Raw genomic sequence first — 18,888 nt, forward strand, 5'->3', positions numbered from 1 at the left:
TGTTAATGTTGGTTACCAGGTGTTCACCATATGAATGATTTTTATCTCTATGTATGGGATGTATATTGAAATATGAAATCTTGTGGTCTATTATTACGATTTGATATATATAGGTTAAACCTATAACTCACCAACATTTTTGTTGACGTTTAAAGCATGTTTATTCTCAGGTGAATACTAAGAGCTTCCGCTGTTGCATACTAAAATAAGGAAAAGATTTGGAGTCCATGTTTGTATGATATTGTGTAAAAACTGCATTCAAGAAACTGATTTCGATGTAACATATTTGTATTGTAAACCATTATGTAATGGTCGTGTGTAAACAGGATATTTTAGATTATCATTATTTGATAATCTACGTAAAGCTTTTTAAACCTTTATTTATGAAATAAAGGTTATGGTTTGTTTTAAAAATGAATGCAGTCTTTGAAAAACGTCTCATATAGAGGTCAAAACCTCGCAACGAAATCAATTAATATGGAACGTTTTTAATCAATAAGAACGGGACATTTCAGTTGGTATCCGAGCGTTGTTCTTAGAGAACCAGAATTTTGCATTAGTGTGTCTTATCGAGTTTGTTAGGATGCATTAGTGAGTCTGGACTTCGACCGTGTTTACTTGAAAAATGATTGCTTAACAAATTTTGTTGGAAACTATATATTTTTAACATGTGAATATTATGTGATATATTAATCTCTTAACGCGTTTGATATTATGTGATAGATGTCTACCTCTAGAACAAGTTCCATTGACTCACCTAATAATAATGAAGAGTCAAATGTAAATTGGAATGATTCGTGGACTGATTCACAAGTTCCCGAAGAGGAACCGGAAGAAGAGTCGGAACCGGAAGAAGAATCGGAACCGGAAGAAGAATTGGAACCGGATGAAGAAATAGAACCGGTGGGGGAAATAATAAAACGGTTAAGTAAAAGAAAATCCTCAACCAACCGACCAAGGTTAATTATGGTCAATGGTGTTTCCGCCAAGGAAGCAAAATATTGGGAGGATTACCAATTCTCCGATGAATCGGATTCCGACGAGAATTCCGATGATGTTATAGAAATTACCCCAACTGAATTTAAAAAGGCAAAAGAAAATAATAATGGAAAGGGCATAAAAATAGAGAAATCTAATTCCAACCCCGATGAACTTTATATGTATCGTCAACCCCCGAAGTCCTTAAGTTGTAATAGTGACCCGGGAACCTCTAAACCACCAGGTTTTTCTAAACCAATGTGGATAACGACGGCTCGTATTAGGGGAACATCATATATCCCTAGAAACTTGGCAAAACGAACCAAAACCGAACAAGAAGAAACGAACGAGTCGGAATAAGATAGTTGTATTCGTGTGGTGTAATATATGTAATATAGTGTGCTTATGCTTTATGATATATGTAAAAATTTGCTTGTATTAATAAGTATTTTTTTATAAATCTAACTCTTGTCTATTTTACAGTATAAAAACACAAAATGGATAGACAACCCAATATTTTAAGAGACCTACCTGGAGACATGATTGATGAAATCTTGTCTAGAGTCGGTCAGAATTCTTCGGCACAACTATTTAAGGCGAGATCAGTTTGTAAGACATTCGAAGAACGTTCCAAGAATGCCTTGGTTTATAAAAGGCTTTCGTTCGAAAGATGGGGGATATCACATTGGGAAATCCATAAGTTACGATGTGTTTACTTTGACGCATATATTGCGGGGAACCCAAATGCTATTTTACGCAATGGGTTAAGAAATTATTTTGACTCAATATATCCGAATATTGGACTTCGTGATTTAGAAAAAGCGGCTAACATGCAACATAAAGAAGCATGTTATGCTAAAGGATTAGTAATGTTCGCTTCTCACCAAAGTGAGAACAAGAACATCGGCCTACAACTATTAAACAAAACATTCCCACAAGTGACGGAGTCGGTAATTGGGGTAAGAAATGAGGTTTTTAGATTGTTACGGGACTGTTGGACATTACGTAACCCTCGTCCCTTTGACGACATTACAACACGCTGTCTTATCAACGGCCATAACGGTTATGTTCCACAAGACCAAGGATGGGAAGTAATCCTAGTAAAACCAGAATGCATGACTTGTTTCTGGACGTATGAATTACGTGTCTTTATTGCCTTTGCTGAACGACTTGTGTACTAGCTAGAATTATCTTCACAACCATCTTGTATCAAATTTATTGTGTGCTATATTTCATGCTATATGTAAAATAAGCGGTATTGTAAGTTTGTAAAATATTGTGTAAAAGTTTAAACGCGAAAAATTATTATAATCAGTTTTTCATATAGAATTGTAGTAGTTGAATTGTATATTAGCTACTAAGTATGAACTTAACGGGTAGGTACTACCCGAATTTAAACTTATAAAACGCTAATATGAAGAAAAAGCTTTTATAAATGAGTTCATATTATGCTACGAAATACTATTAACTACTCTTAATATTCTGTATGATTAACTTGTTCCATTTGACTATTTTGAAGGAAATGGCACCGACTACTCGACACACCGTGAATATGAATGAAGAGGAATTCCGTACTTTTCTAGCTTCAAACATAGCCGCAGTACAGGCTGCGCTACATACCAACAATAACCTTGGATCTAGCAGTACAGGAAATCGTGTAGGATGCACCTACAAAGAATTCACTGCCTGCAAACCTTTGGAATTTGATGGAACTGAAGGACCGATCGGATTGAAACGGTGGACCGAGAAGGTCGAATCGGTGTTTGCCATAAGTAAGTGTACTGAAGAGGACAAAGTGAAGTACGCTACGCATACCTTCACAGGTTCTGCGTTAACATGGTGGAGTACCTATCTAGAGCAAGTGGGACAAGACGATGCGTACGCACTACCGTGGTCAGCATTCAAGCACTTGATGAACGAGAAGTACCATCCCAGAACAGAGGTCAATAAGCTCAAGACAGAACTTAGAGGGTTACGAACCCAAGGATTTGATATTACCACGTACGAAAGACGATTCACAGAATTGTGCCTATTGTGTCCGGGAGCATTCGAAGATGAGGAAGAGAAGATCGACGCGTTTGTGAAAGGATTACCAGAAAGAATCCAAGAAGATATAAGTTCACACGAGCCCGCCTCCATACAACAGGCATGTAGAATGGCTCACAAACTAGTGAACCAGATTGAAGAAAGAATTAAAGAACAGACTGCTGAAGAGGCCAATGTGAAGCAAGTCAAAAGAAAGTGGGAGGAAAACGGTGATAAGAATCACCAATACAACAACAACAGCAATTACAACAATAATCGCAACAATTATCCCAACAATCGCAACATCAATCGCAACTACAACAAACGGCCCAACAACAACAACAACAATAACAACAACAACAACAACAACAACAACAGCAACTACAACAATCATCCCAACAACAATAATAACCGCAACAACAACAACAATCAGAAGCAGCTATGCCAAAGGTGTGAAAAGTATCACTCGGGGTTCTGCACCAAATTTTGCAACAAGTGTAAAAGAAATGGTCATAGCGCGGTGAAGTGTGAGGTCTACGGACCAGGGGTTAATAGAACGAAAGGAACAAATGGTGTCGGAACGAGTAATGGCGGAGCAAGTAGTGTCGGAGCAAGTTATGCCAATGTAGTTTGTTATAAATGTGGAAAACCGAGCCACATTATTAGAAATTGCCCGAACCAGGAGAACACGAATGGACAAGGCCGCGGAAGAGTTTTCAATATTAATGCGGCAGAGGCACAAGAAGACCCGGAGCTTGTTACGGGTACGTTTCTTATTGACAATAAATCTGCTTACGTTTTATTTGATTCGGGTGCGGATAGAAGCTATATGAGTAGAGATTTTTGTGCTAAATTAAGTTGTCCATTGACGCCTTTGGATAGTAAATTTTTACTCGAATTAGCAAATGGTAAATTAATTTCAGCAGATAATATATGTCGGAATCGAGAAATTAAACTGGTTAGCGAAACATTTAAGATTGATTTGATACCAGTAGAGTTAGGGAGTTTTGATGTGATAATCGGTATGGACTGGTTGAAAGAAGTGAAAGCAGAGATCGTTTGTTACAAAAATGCAATTCGCATTATACGAGAAAAAGGAAAACCCTTAATGGTGTATGGAGAAAAGGGCAACACGAAGCTACATATTATTAGTAATTTGAAAGCACAAAAACTAATAAGAAAAGGTTGCTATACTGTTCTAGCACACGTCGAGAAAGTACAAACTGAAGAAAAGAGCATCAATGATGTTCCCATTGCAAAAGAATTTCCCGATGTATTTTCGAAAGAATTACCGGGATTACCCCCACATCGATCCGTTGAATTTCAAATAGATCTTGTACCAGGAGCTGCACCAATAGCTCGTGCTCCTTACAGACTCGCACCCAGCGAGATGAAAGAACTTCAAAGCCAATTACAAGAACTTTTAGAGCGTGGTTTCATTCGACCAAGCACATCACCGTGGGGAGCTCCTGTTTTGTTTGTCAAGAAGAAAGATGGTACATTCAGGTTGTGTATCGACTACCGAGAGTTGAACAAACTTACCATCAAGAACCGCTACCCACTACCGAGAATCGACGACTTATTTGATCAACTACAAGGCTCGTCTGTTTATTCAAAGATTGACTTACGTTCCGGGTATCATCAACTGCGGGTGAAAGAAGATGATATTCCAAAGACTGCTTTCAGAACACGTTACGGTCATTATGAGTTTATGGTCATGCCGTTTGGTTTAACTAATGCACCAGCTGTGTTCATGGACCTTATAAACTGAGTGTGTGGACCATACCTTGACAAGTTTGTCATTGTTTTCATTGATGACATACTTATTTACTCAAAGAATGACCAAGAACATGGTGAACATTTGAGAAAGGTGTTAGAAGTATTGAGGAAGGAAGAATTATACGCTAAGTTTTCAAAGTGTGCATTTTGGTTGGAAGAAGTTCAATTCCTCGGTCACATAGTGAACAAAGAAGGTATTAAGGTGGATCCGGCAAAGATAGAAACTGTTGAAAAGTGGGAAACCCCGAAAACTCCGAAACACATACGCCAGTTTTTAGAACTAGCTGGTTACTACAGAAGGTTCATCCAAGACTTTTCCAGAATAGCAAAACCCTTGACTGCATTAACGCATAAAGGGAAGAAATTTGAATGGAAGGATGAACAAGAGAAAGCGTTTCAGTTATTGAAGAAAAAGCTAACTACGGCACCTATATTGTCATTGCCTGAAGGGAATGATGATTTTGTGATTTATTGTGATGCATCAAAGCAAGGTCTCGGTTGTGTATTAATGCAACGAACGAAGGTGATTGCTTATGCGTCTAGACAATTGAAGATTCACGAGCAAAATTATACGACGCATGATTTGGAATTAGGCGCGGTTGTTTTTGCATTAAAGACTTGGAGGCACTACTTATATGGGGTCAAAAGTATTATATATACCGACCACAAAAGTCTTCAACACATATTTAATCAGAAACAAATGAATATGAGGCAGCGTAGGTGGATTGAATTGATGAATGATTACGACTTTGAGATTCGTTACCACCGAGGAAAGGCAAATGTGGTAGCCGATGCCTTGAGCAGGAAGGACAGAGAACCCATTCGAGTAAAATCTATGAATATAATGATTCATAATAACCTTACTACTCAAATAAAGGAGGCGCAACAAGGAGTTTTAAAAGAGGGAAATTTAAAGAATGAAATACCCAAAGGATCGGAGCAGCATCTTAATATTCGGGAAGACGGAACCCGGTATAGGGCTGAAAGGATTTGGGTACCAAAATTTGGTAATATGAGAGAAATGGTACTTAGAGAAGCTCATAAAACCAGATACTCAATACATCCTGGAACGGGGAAGATGTACAAGGATCTCAAGAAACATTTTTGGTGGCCGGGTATGAAAGCCGATGTTGCTAAATACGTAGAAGAATGTTTGACGTGTTCTAAGGTCAAAGCTGAGCATCAAAAACCATCAGGTCTACTTCAACAACCCGAAATTCCAGAATGGAAATGGGAAAACATTACCATGGATTTCATCACTAAATTGCCAAGGACTGCAAGTGGTTTTGATACTATTTGGGTAATAGTTGATCGTCTCACCAAATCAGCACACTTCCTGCCAATAAGAGAAGATGACAAGATGGAGAAGTTAGCACGACTGTATTTGAAGGAAGTCGTCTCCAGACATGGAATACCAATCTCTATTATCTCTGATAGGGATGGCAGATTTATTTCAAGATTCTGGCAGACATTACAGCAAGCATTAGGAACTCGTCTAGACATGAGTACTGCCTATCATCCACAAACTGATGGGCAGAGCGAAAGGACGATACTGTCATAACCCGTCCTTAACCATAAGAACGCGTTAGATAACGTATGATTTCATTGCGAGGTATTGACCTCTATATGAGACATTTTTGAAAGAAAACTGCATATATTATACATTACAAACCATAACCATTATTTTTGTTACAAACTTAAGACAATAAAAAGAAGATTAACGTTTAGCGATAATCTTCGACTTACAAACTTTACAAATGATGACAACAACACGGTTTCTAGCATATTTTACAGTACAACATCTTGGATATGCAGTTTTATTTTTGACACAAACATGCGTACGCAAGATCCTGGTTAGATCCAACATGATGCAGCGGAAGCTTTAGAAATCACCTGAGAATAGACATGTTTAAAAAGGTCAACATAAAGTTGGTGAGATATAGGTTTAATGCCGGCAGCAATATATATATAGACCACAAGATTTCGTATATAAACAGTTTCATAAAAGTATTCTAAGTGGTTGAGCACTCGGTAACCATACTTAACATTTTCACGTCGCATATTCCCTTTAATATGAAATCTTACTACACCGTACCAAGTGTAGTCACAAAACGAAGTACTGTGCAACCGTTGAATACTGGTCGTCCAGTCCGGTTGGGGTTGTCAGGCCCGATAGATCTATCAACAGGATTCGCGTTTACAATACCGCTGTAAATATTAGTTACCAAGTTACAGGGAAGTATGCCAGTGGTACAACTCAACGTAGAACATATTTTTCAGTTACTTGTGTCCATATCGTAAAACATAAAATACATGTATTCTCATCCCGAAATATTTAGAGTTTAAAAGTGGGACTATATACTCACTCTTGTCTTGATGATATAAATAATTTGACTTGGTCTTCCGGTTGATATCACGAACCTATCCATATATAATATATCAATATGTTTTCATTTTTAAACAAACGTTATAAATATATACTTGTTATACTTTTAATACTTTGAATAATTCCTTAGTCCGTAGTTAGCAGTCCGATGTTAGTAATTCAATTTTAATGGTTCATTTTTAGATGTTTAATATACCCGCAATGAAATAAATAAAACCCCCAACAAAATAAATAAAACCCCATCGTATATGTATTGGTCGAGATTAATCTTGACCCATGGTACCGGTGTTGTCAAATGACGTGTTGCGTACAATCATGGGATCTTATGATTAATCTTCTCGTGTTGTTTACGGGTGATCCTGAACCATATAAAATTGAATTATAAGTACATATATATAAAATATCATGTTATCTTAGAAGTATGTGATTTTATGTAAATTTTTCCAATGAATCCCGAAGTCATTTAAGCCTTGGATAACCAATTTTGTTTCGGTCATAGTTTCTTCGTTACAAGTCCGTTTTCGTTGATTCAACTTGCCATCTCCTTGGATCGAGTCCCTCTTTAAGACTATGAACTGTAAATACCTTAGTTTGTATTCAAAATCACACGGCATAGGTCAAACTTTAATGAAACTTATGAAGTTAATCATTTTCGTTACAACAAAATCATTTAATGACCATTTTTCTAAAAATACTTATACTTTGAAAAACCAAGTTTTACCTTGTTAAATTAGCATATACATAAGTTATATTACAGGTCTTGAAGTATTTTAGAAGTTAAGTTAGAAGGATCTATTTAGTTTGCAAACAAGTTTGAAAACATTCAAACTATGTTCTTGTTGTTAAACTTGTATACCACAAAATATGATAGCTATATATATATGAATCGAATAAGGTTATGAACATATATTCTACCTCAAGTTCCTTGGATGAAGTTGCTGTAAAAGAGAAGTAAGAAGCTAGAATTAAAAAGGGTGATAGAAGTGGATGAAAGATTGGAAGTAAGTTGGTGTTCTTGGAGGGTTTTCTTGAAGTGTTTTTGTATGGTTTTCTTATGGTGTTTTAGTATGGTTTTTGAAGCTAGATCTTCATAGATGTGAGCTGAGATGATTAAGGGGTTTAAGGGTTATGGAAGAGTGTGTGTTTTGCTAGAAAAATGGAAGAGAAAGTTGAATCAAAGTGATGATACATGAGGCTCCTTAAAAACGTGTTCTTAAGGTAGACATGGACAAAATTTAGTTTGTTATCTTATGTAATTAGTCAATAAGCTTCCAAAAGTAATTACCTAGCCCTCATGGCATGAATAATGGCTGGTTAGGTGGTGATTTTGATGTGTATTTACTATTAGTAAATACGTATAGGAGCTTGGTATGATACGAGTACAAATACTCTAGGTATACGTATAGAAATTTTGTGAAAAATGGAATGAGGATTCAAATATAGCTATCTTTTGTGAATACACTTATATGGTTTTATGTATTTAAGTCTTTAAAAGTGATTAAATACATTACTTATACAATATATGTATAAACATTATATGTCTTAAGTATTTATGTCAAATAACGTTACGTATAGTTATCGTTTTGAAAACTTAAGTTAGTAGTTTCAAAATACACATATAACTTGTTGTTATTAATACAAAATGAGATATTAAAACATTTATTAATCATGTTAAATATGTATATATACATTTATATACACAAACTTATAATTATCATATATTGTATAGTTCGTGATATCATCGGTCAAACTAGACGGTCAAACGTTGTGTAAAACTCTTTTCGGAAATATCAGTCTCGACAATTTGGATTGCTTATCATGTTGGCAAGGTTTAATTTATGTAAATATTAATCTTATAAGTATAGTATGATCGAAAAAAGTGCGGGTCGTTACATTACCTCCCCGTTAAATAAATTTCGTCCCGAAATTTTAAAATTGTACCTATTTTGCGTCATCGAGAAACAAGTGCGGATACTTTCGTTTCATCTGATCCTCGCGTTCCCAAGTAAACTCGGGACCTCTTCTAGCATTCCAACGAACCTTAACAATCGGTATATTGCTCTGTTTGAGCTGTTTAACTTCACGGTCCATGATTTCAATTGGTTCTTCGACGAATTGTAGTTTCTCGTCGACATGGATTTCTTCAAGAGGAATGGTAAGGTCTTCCTTTGCAAGACACTTCTTAAGGTTTGAGACGTGAAAGGTATTATGTACTCCGGCGAGTTGTTGCGGTAACTCGAGTCGATAAGCTACCGGTCCAATGCGTTCGATGATCTTGAACGGGCCTACGTACCTTGGGTTTAGTTTACCCCTTTTGCCGAAACGTATCACACCTTTCCAAGGTGACACCTTTAGCATAACCATGTCCCCGACCTGAAACTCTAATGGTTTCCTTCGGACATCGGCGTAGCTCTTTTGGCGACTGCGGGCTGTTTTTAATCTCTCCTTGATTTGCACTATCTTCTCAGTCGTTTCATGTATGATCTCGGGACCAGTTAATTGTCGATCTCCTACTTCATTCCAACAGATAGGAGATCTACACTTCCTTCCGTACAATGCTTCAAATGGCGCAGCTCCAATGCTCGCATGATAACTATTATTATACGAGAATTCTGCTAACGGTAGATATTTATCCCATCCGTTTCCAAAATCGATCACACATGCCCTGAGCATGTCTTCGAGAGTCTGAATCGTTCTCTCACTCTGTCCATCGGTTTGTGGATGATATGCGGTACTCATATCCAAACGAGTTCCTAGTGCCTCCTGTAGTGATTGCCAGAATTTTGAGGTAAATCTACTATCACGATCGGATATAATGGAAATAGGTATTCCATGCCTTGAAACAACTTCCTTTATATACAATCGTAATAGTTTCTCCATTCTATCCGTTTCCTTTATAGGTAAGAAATGTGCAGACTTGGTGAGACGATCAACAATCACCCAAATGGTGTCGTATCCCCAGGCAGTCTTTGGTAACTTCGTGATGAAATCCATGGTAATACCATCCCATTTCCATTCTGGGATTTCTGGTTGTTGAAGTAACCCTGACGGCTTTTGGTGTTCTGCTTTAACCTTGGAACAAGTTAAACACTCCCCAACATATGTTGCAACGTCTGTTTTTAAATTAGGCCACCAATAACGTGTCTTAAGATCTTGATACATTTTTCCAACTCCAGGATGTATCGAGTATCTTGTCTTATGTGCCTCGTTCAATATCAACTTCCTTAATCCACCCAACTTCGGTACCCAAATACGATTTGCAAAATATCGAATTCCATCTTCCCGCATAATGAGTTGCTTCTCATACTTCTTCATTATTTCATTTCCTACATTTTCTTTAGTAAGTGCTTCTCGTTGAACTTCTTTGATTTGTGAGTTGAGATTCATACGAATTTTTATGTTCATTGCTCGAACTCGAATTGGTTCTCGTTCTTTTCTGCTTAAAGCATCAGCCACCACGTTTGCCTTCCCGGGATGATAACGAATTTCACAATCATAGTCGTTTATTAACTCGACCCACCTACATTGCCTCATGTTCAATTGTTTCTGATCAAAAATATGTTGAAGGCTTTTATGATCAGTAAACACAGTGAATTTAACCCCATACAAGTAGTGTCTCCACATCTTCAATGCAAACACGACTGCTCCCAATTCTAGATCATGCGTCGTATAATTTCGCTCGTGAATCTTCAATTGTCGGGATGCAAATGCAATAACTTTCTTCCGTTGCATAAGAACACAACCAAAACCTTGTCGCGAAGCGTCACAATATATTTCAAAATCATTGTTCCCTTCTGGTAACGATAAAATAGGCGCCGTAGTTAACTTCTTCTTCAGTAATTGAAATGCGTTCTCCTGCTCCGAGGTCCATTCATATTTCTTCCCTTTTTGCGTTAACGCTGTCAACGGTTTAGCTATTCGGGAAAAATCTTGAATAAACCTTCTATAATAACCGGCTAAACCCAAAAATTGGCGTATCTGCGTTGGTGTCTTAGGAGTCTCCCATTTTTCAATAGCTTCAGTTTTTGCTGGATCAACCTGAATTCCTTCGCTATTAACAACGTGACCAAGAAATTGCACTTCTTTCAACCAGAAAGCACACTTAGAAAATTTAGCATAAAGTTGTTCTTTTCTCAACAACTCTAGTATCAACCTTAAATGCTCTTCATGCTCTTGCTCACTCTTGGAATAGATAAGAATATCATCAATGAAAACGATAACAAACTTATCTAAATACGGACTACAAACTCGATTCATGAGGTCCATGAATACAGCTGGCGCATTCGTCAATCCAAACGGCATAACCAAAAATTCGTAATGACCATAACGTGTCCGAAAAGCAGTTTTCGGAATGTCCTCTTCTTTGACGCGTAGTTGATGATAGCCCGATCTTAAGTCGATTTTCGAATACACACATGATCCTTGCAATTGATCAAATAAGTCATCAATTCTCGGTAGTGGATACCGATTCTTGATAGTTAACTTATTTAATTCACGATAGTCTATACACATCCTAAAAGATCCATCTTTCTTCTTAACAAACAAAATTGGAGCTCCCCACGGTGAAGTACTCGGTCGTATGAATCCACGGTCCAGTAATTCTTTTAACTGACTTTGAAGTTCTTTTAACTCGGACGGTGCAAGTCTATATGGAGCACGAGCCACTGGTGCAGCTCCTGGTACTAAATCTATTTGAAATTCTACCGATCTAAATGGAGGTAATCCCGGTAATTCTTCCGGAAAAACTTCAGGAAAATCTCTTGCCACAGGCACGTCGTTGATACACTTTTCTTTCTTTTCGACTTTATTAACATGTGCTAAAATAGCGTAACATCCCTTTTCTAAACACTTCTTGGCTTTCAAACAGCTAATGAGTTTTAGTTTTGAATTACCCTTCTCTCCATAAATCATCACCGGTATTTTATCCTTACCAGGAATACGAATTGCCTTCTTGGCACAAACAACTTCCGCTCCTATTTTGGACATCCAGTCCATGCCGACTATTACATCAAAACCTCCTAATTCTACGGGTATTAAGTCGATTTTAAACATTTCTCCGGCTAGATTTATTTCACAACCACGACAAATTTTATCGGCTTTAATTAGTTTACCATTAGCTAACTCAATCAAGTACTTAGCATCTAGAGGTACTGATGAACAATTCAATTTAGTGTAAAAATTTATACACACGTAACTTCTATCGGCGCCAGTATCAAATAAAATAGATGCTGATAAGTTATTAATGGTAAACGTACCCGTAACAAGCTCCGGGTCTTCTCGTGCCTCTCTAGCATTAATAACAAACGCTCTTCCACGTGCAGGTCCGCCATTCTGATTCGGGCACTGGCTCTTATAATGACCTTGTTTTCCACACCCAAAACAAGTAATGTTAGCCAAAGCAGTTCTATTTGCGTTGGTGGCAGGAGTCTTGTTACCATTTGCATTTGTAACGAGAGCCTTACAATCTTCAGCAAGATGTCCCTGTCGATTGCATTTGGTGCACAACACACTACAGTAACCAAAGTGATGTTTGTGACAACGGTTGCATAAAGGACTTTGTCCTTTGTAACCAAAACCTGAACCGCTACCCGCACCTTTCGTGGTTTCTTGTTTCTTATAAGGTTGTTGTTGGTTACCTCGATCATAACCTCCATTCCACTTTTTCTTGTTCCCCAATACCTTCACCTCAGTATTGAATGCTTTCTTGTCCAAAATGACCTGATCCATTAGCTCGTTCGCCATGGTTATAGCTTCATGAATTGTCTTAGGTTTCGACGCCGTAACGTTTGCCTTGACCTTTTTGGGCAAACCACCTTTGTACATTTCAATCTTCCGTGCTTCGGTTGGAACCAATTCAGGACATAGTAAAACCAATTCCATGAATCGCTGATTGTAGTTGGTGATTTCAGTACCAACCACCTTCAAACTTCGTAACTCATCTTCTAACTTAATAATCTCATTCCTTGGACAATACTCGGTGATTATCATTGCTTTGAATTCTTCCCATGGAGTATCATAAGCTACATCTCCTCCTACCGCCTTCACATAATTCTTCCACCATGTGAGTGCACTATCTTGTAAAGTGCACGATGCATACTTGGTCATGTCTTTTCCATCACAACCGCTGATTTTGAACACCGTCTCCATCTTTTCTATCCATCGGGTTAAACCGATAGGTCCTTCCGTTCCACTGAATGATGAAGGTTTGCAAGCTTGAAACGTCTTGTAGGAGCATCCTACACGAGGATTTGGATTAACTGCAGTAGCTCTTGCAGCTTCGACCCATAGCATTCTATCGTTGACTCGCTGGTTGATGAAGTTCTCGACTTCTTGTTCCGTCATTCGGTTCAATCGCGCCATCTCCTAATGAAAGAAAATAATTATTCACATGGATTATTATAGATGTAGTGTGTATTTATAGTACATTTATAGCTTGTTAATAATATGAACCAGGTATTATTATAAAAGCCTTTTCTTCTTATTAGCGTTTTATAATTATATCTTGGGTAGTACCTACCCGTTAATGTTCATACTTAATAGCTTAGTACAGAATCAATTACTACAATCTAAATAATACTTAACCATGGAAAATTATTGCATTTCATACTTCGCTATTTTACATATGCTTACATCAAACTTTAAACAAACCACACTAATAATATTATACAAAACATTATGTGATTCCATGGTTTAATACGGTAGCGCATCATTTGGTCTATTTCCCAAAACATTTATGTCCAGGGAATCCCCCAACGCGAATCCTAGCTGTCACCCTACGTTTTGGCTGAGGAGCCGAAGAACTAGATGCGGGGATAGCACTAATAGGAATAGCGGGAATAGGGGTGGTAGTGTTGAGTGGAATTGGTGCTACGTCATTCTCACTAAGTTCGGGATTTGAATTTTCTAATTCATTCGTTTTTCGTTTCTTTCCTTGATCGAATTTTTCTTTCGTAATTTCTAGTATTTCTTCCTCGGGTTCACTTTCTTCTTCGGGTTCACTTTCCTCTTCGGGTTCACTTTCCTCCTCGGGTTCACTTTCCTCTTCGGGTTCACTTTCCGATATTTCTATAGTTGGTTCATCTGGAAATTGTGAGTCTTCCCCAAAAATACCATTTTCGTCATCGGATATGTTAATGACTGAAACACAATCTGAAGATTCTGATTCGGAGTCGCTGAATGTGATAATAAGTTTCGAGCCCGACATCTATCACATAACAACTAACCCATTAGTACTTACATAATATTTACATATAAATTTTTAACCAACAGTGATAAGCAATGGTTTTTAAAATCAGACCCGGTCAAAGTCCAGACTTTACTAATGTATCCTAACGACTTCTTGGTTAGACACACTAATGCAAACCTGGTTCGCTAAGACCAACGCTCTGATACCACATGTCATAACCCGTCCTTAACCATAAGAACGCGTTAGATAACGTATGATTTCATTGCGAGGTATTGACCTCTATATGAGACATTTTTGAAAGAAAACTGCATATATTATACATTACAAACCATAACCATTATTTTTGTTACAAACTTAAGACAATAAAAAGAAGATTAACGTTTAGCGATAATCTTCGACTTACAAACTTTACAAATGATGACAACAACACGGTTTCTAGCATATTTTACAGTACAACATCTTGGATATGCAGTTTTATTTTTGACACAAACATGCGTACGCAAGATCCTGGTTAGATCCAACATGATGCAGCGGAAGCTTTAGAAATCACCTGAGAATAGACATGTTTAAAAAGGTCAACATAAAGTTGGTGAGATATAGGTTTAATGCCGGCAGCAATATATATATAGACCACAAGATTTCGTATATAAACAGTTTCATAAAAGTATTCTAAGTGGTTGAGCACTCGGTAACCATACTTAACATTTTCACGTCACATATTCCCTTTAATATGAAATCTTACTACACCGTACCAAGTGTAGTCACAAAACGAAGTACTGTGCAACCGTTGAATACTGGTCGTCCAGTCCGGTTGGGGTTGTCAGGCCCGATAGATCTATCAACAGGATTCGCGTTTACAATACCGCTGTAAATATTAGTTACCAAGTTACAGGGAAGTATGCCAGTGGTACAACTCAACGTAGAACATATTTTTCAGTTACTTGTGTCCATATCGTAAAACATAAAATACATGTATTCTCATCCCGAAATATTTAGAGTTTAAAAGTGGGACTATATACTCACTCTTGTCTTGATGATATAAATAATTTGACTTGGTCTTCCGGTTGATATCACGAACCTATCCATATATAATATATCAATATGTTTTCATTTTTAAACAAACGTTATAAATATATACTTGTTATACTTTTAATACTTTGAATAATTCCTTAGTCCGTAGTTAGCAGTCCGATGTTAGTAATTCAATTTTAATGGTTCATTTTTAGATGTTTAATATACCCGCAATGAAATAAATAAAACCCCCAACAAAATAAATAAAACCCCATCGTATATGTATTGGTCGAGATTAATCTTGACCCATGGTACCGGTGTTGTCAAATGACGTGTTGCGTACAATCATGGGATCTTATGATTAATCTTCTCGTGTTGTTTACGGGTGATCCTGAACCATATAAAATTGAATTATAAGTACATATATATAAAATATCATGTTATCTTAGAAGTATGTGATTTTATGTAAATTTTTCCAATGAATCCCGAAGTCATTTAAGCCTTGGATAACCAATTTTGTTTCGGTCATAGTTTCTTCGTTACAAGTCCGTTTTCGTTGATTCAACTTGCCATCTCCTTGGATCGAGTCCCTCTTTAAGACTATGAACTGTAAATACCTTAGTTTGTATTCAAAATCACACGGCATAGGTCAAACTTTAATGAAACTTATGAAGTTAATCATTTTCGTTACAACAAAATCATTTAATGACCATTTTTCTAAAAATACTTATACTTTGAAAAACCAAGTTTTACCTTGTTAAATTAGCATATACATAAGTTATATTACAGGTCTTGAAGTATTTTAGAAGTTAAGTTAGAAGGATCTATTTAGTTTGCAAACAAGTTTGAAAACATTCAAACTATGTTCTTGTTGTTAAACTTGTATACCACAAAATATGATAGCTATATATATATGAATCGAATAAGGTTATGAACATATATTCTACCTCAAGTTCCTTGGATGAAGTTGCTGTAAAAGAGAAGTAAGAAGCTAGAATTAAAAAGGGTGATAGAAGTGGATGAAAGATTGGAAGTAAGTTGGTGTTCTTGGAGGGTTTTCTTGAAGTGTTTTTGTATGGTTTTCTTATGGTGTTTTAGTATGGTTTTTGAAGCTAGATCTTCATAGATGTGAGCTGAGATGATTAAGGGGTTTAAGGGTTATGGAAGAGTGTGTGTTTTGCTAGAAAAATGGAAGAGAAAGTTGAATCAAAGTGATGATACATGAGGCTCCTTAAAAACGTGTTCTTAAGGTAGACATGGACAAAATTTAGTTTGTTATCTTATGTAATTAGTCAATAAGCTTCCAAAAGTAATTACCTAGCCCTCATGGCATGAATAATGGCTGGTTAGGTGGTGATTTTGATGTGTATTTACTATTAGTAAATACGTATAGGAGCTTGGTATGATACGAGTACAAATACTCTAGGTATACGTATAGAAATTTTGTGAAAAATGGAATGAGGATTCAAATATAGCTATCTTTTGTGAATACACTTATATGGTTTTATGTATTTAAGTCTTTAAAAGTGATTAAATACATTACTTATACAATATATGTATAAACATTATATGTCTTAAGTATTTATGTCAAATAACGTTACGTATAGTTATCGTTTTGAAAACTTAAGTTAGTAGTTTCAAAATACACATATAACTTGTTGTTATTAATACAAAATGAGATATTAAAACATTTATTAATCATGTTAAATATGTATATATACATTTATATACACAAACTTATAATTATCATATATTGTATAGTTCGTGATATCATCGGTCAAACTAGACGGTCAAACGTTGTGTAAAACTCTTTTCGGAAATATCAGTCTCGACAATTTGGATTGCTTATCATGTTGGCAAGGTTTAATTTATGTAAATATTAATCTTATAAGTATAGTATGATCGAAAAAAGTGCGGGTCGTTACAGATACAAACGCTTGAAGACATGCTACGAGCATGTGTTATTGATTTCGGAAACAGTTGGGATCGACATCTACCATTAGCAGAATTTTCCTACAACAACAGCTACCATTCAAGCATTGAGATGGCGCCGTTTGAAGCACTTTATGGTAGAAAGTGCAGGTCTCCGATTTGTTGGAGTGAAGTGGGGGATAGACAGATTACGGGTCCAGAGATTATACAAGAAACTACCGAGAAGATCATCCAAATTCAACAACGGTTGAAAACCGCCCAAAGTCGACAAAAGAGCTACGCTGACATTAAAAGAAAAGATATAGAATTTGAAATTGGAGAGATGGTCATGCTTAAAGTTGCACCTTGGAAAGGCGTTGTTCGATTTGGTAAACGAGGGAAATTAAATCCAAGGTATATTGGACCATTCAAGATTATTGATCGTGTCGGACCAGTAGCTTACCGACTTGAGTTACCTCAACAACTCACGGCTGTACATAACACTTTCCACGTCTCGAATTTGAAGAAATGTTTTGCTAAAGAAGATCTCACTATTCCATTAGATGAAATCCAAATCAACGAAAAACTTCAATTCATCGAAGAACCCGTCGAAATAATGGATCGTGAGGTTAAAAGACTTAAGCAAAACAAGATACCAATTGTTAAGGTTCGATGGAATGCTCGTAGAGGACCCGAGTTCACCTGGGAGCATGAAGATCAGATGAAGAAGAAATACCCGCATCTATTTCCAGAAGATTCGTCAACACCTTCAACAGCTTAAAATTTCGGGACGAAATTTATTTAACGGGTAGGTACTGTAGTGACCCGAACTTTTCCATGTTTATATATATTAATTGAGATTGATATTTACATGATTAAATGTTTCCAACATGTTAAGCAATCAAACTTGTTAAGACTTGATTAATTGAAATATGTTTCATATAGACAATTGACCACCCAAGTTGACCGGTGATTCACGAACGTTAAAACTTGTAAAAACTATATGATGACATATATATGGATATATATATAGTTAAAATGATACTATGATAAGTAAACATATCATTAAGTATATTAACAATGAACTACATATGTAAAAACAAGACTACTAACTTAATGATTTTTAAACGAGACATATATGTAACGATTATCGTTGTAAAGACATTTAATGTATATATATCATATTAAGAGATATTCATACATGATAATATCATGATAATATAATAATTTAAAATCTCATTTGATATTATAAACATTGGGTTAACAACATTTAACAAGATCGTTAACCTAAAGGTTTCAAAACAACACTTACATGTAACGACTAACGATGACTTAACGACTCAGTTAAAATGTATATACATGTAGTGTTTTAATATGTATTTATAAACTTTTGAAAGACTTCAATACACTTATCAAAATACTTCTACTTAACAAAAATGCTTACAATTACATCCTCGTTCAGTTTCATCAACAATTCTACTCGTATGCACCCGTATTCGTACTCGTACAATACACCGCTTTTAGATGTATGTAATATTGGTATATACACTCCAATGATCAGCTCTTAGCAGCCCATGTGAGTCACCTAACACATGTGGGAACCATCATTTGG

Source organism: Rutidosis leptorrhynchoides, chromosome 5 (assembly GCF_046630445.1).
Source record: "Rutidosis leptorrhynchoides isolate AG116_Rl617_1_P2 chromosome 5, CSIRO_AGI_Rlap_v1, whole genome shotgun sequence".
Lineage (NCBI taxonomy): Eukaryota > Viridiplantae > Streptophyta > Magnoliopsida > Asterales > Asteraceae > Rutidosis > Rutidosis leptorrhynchoides.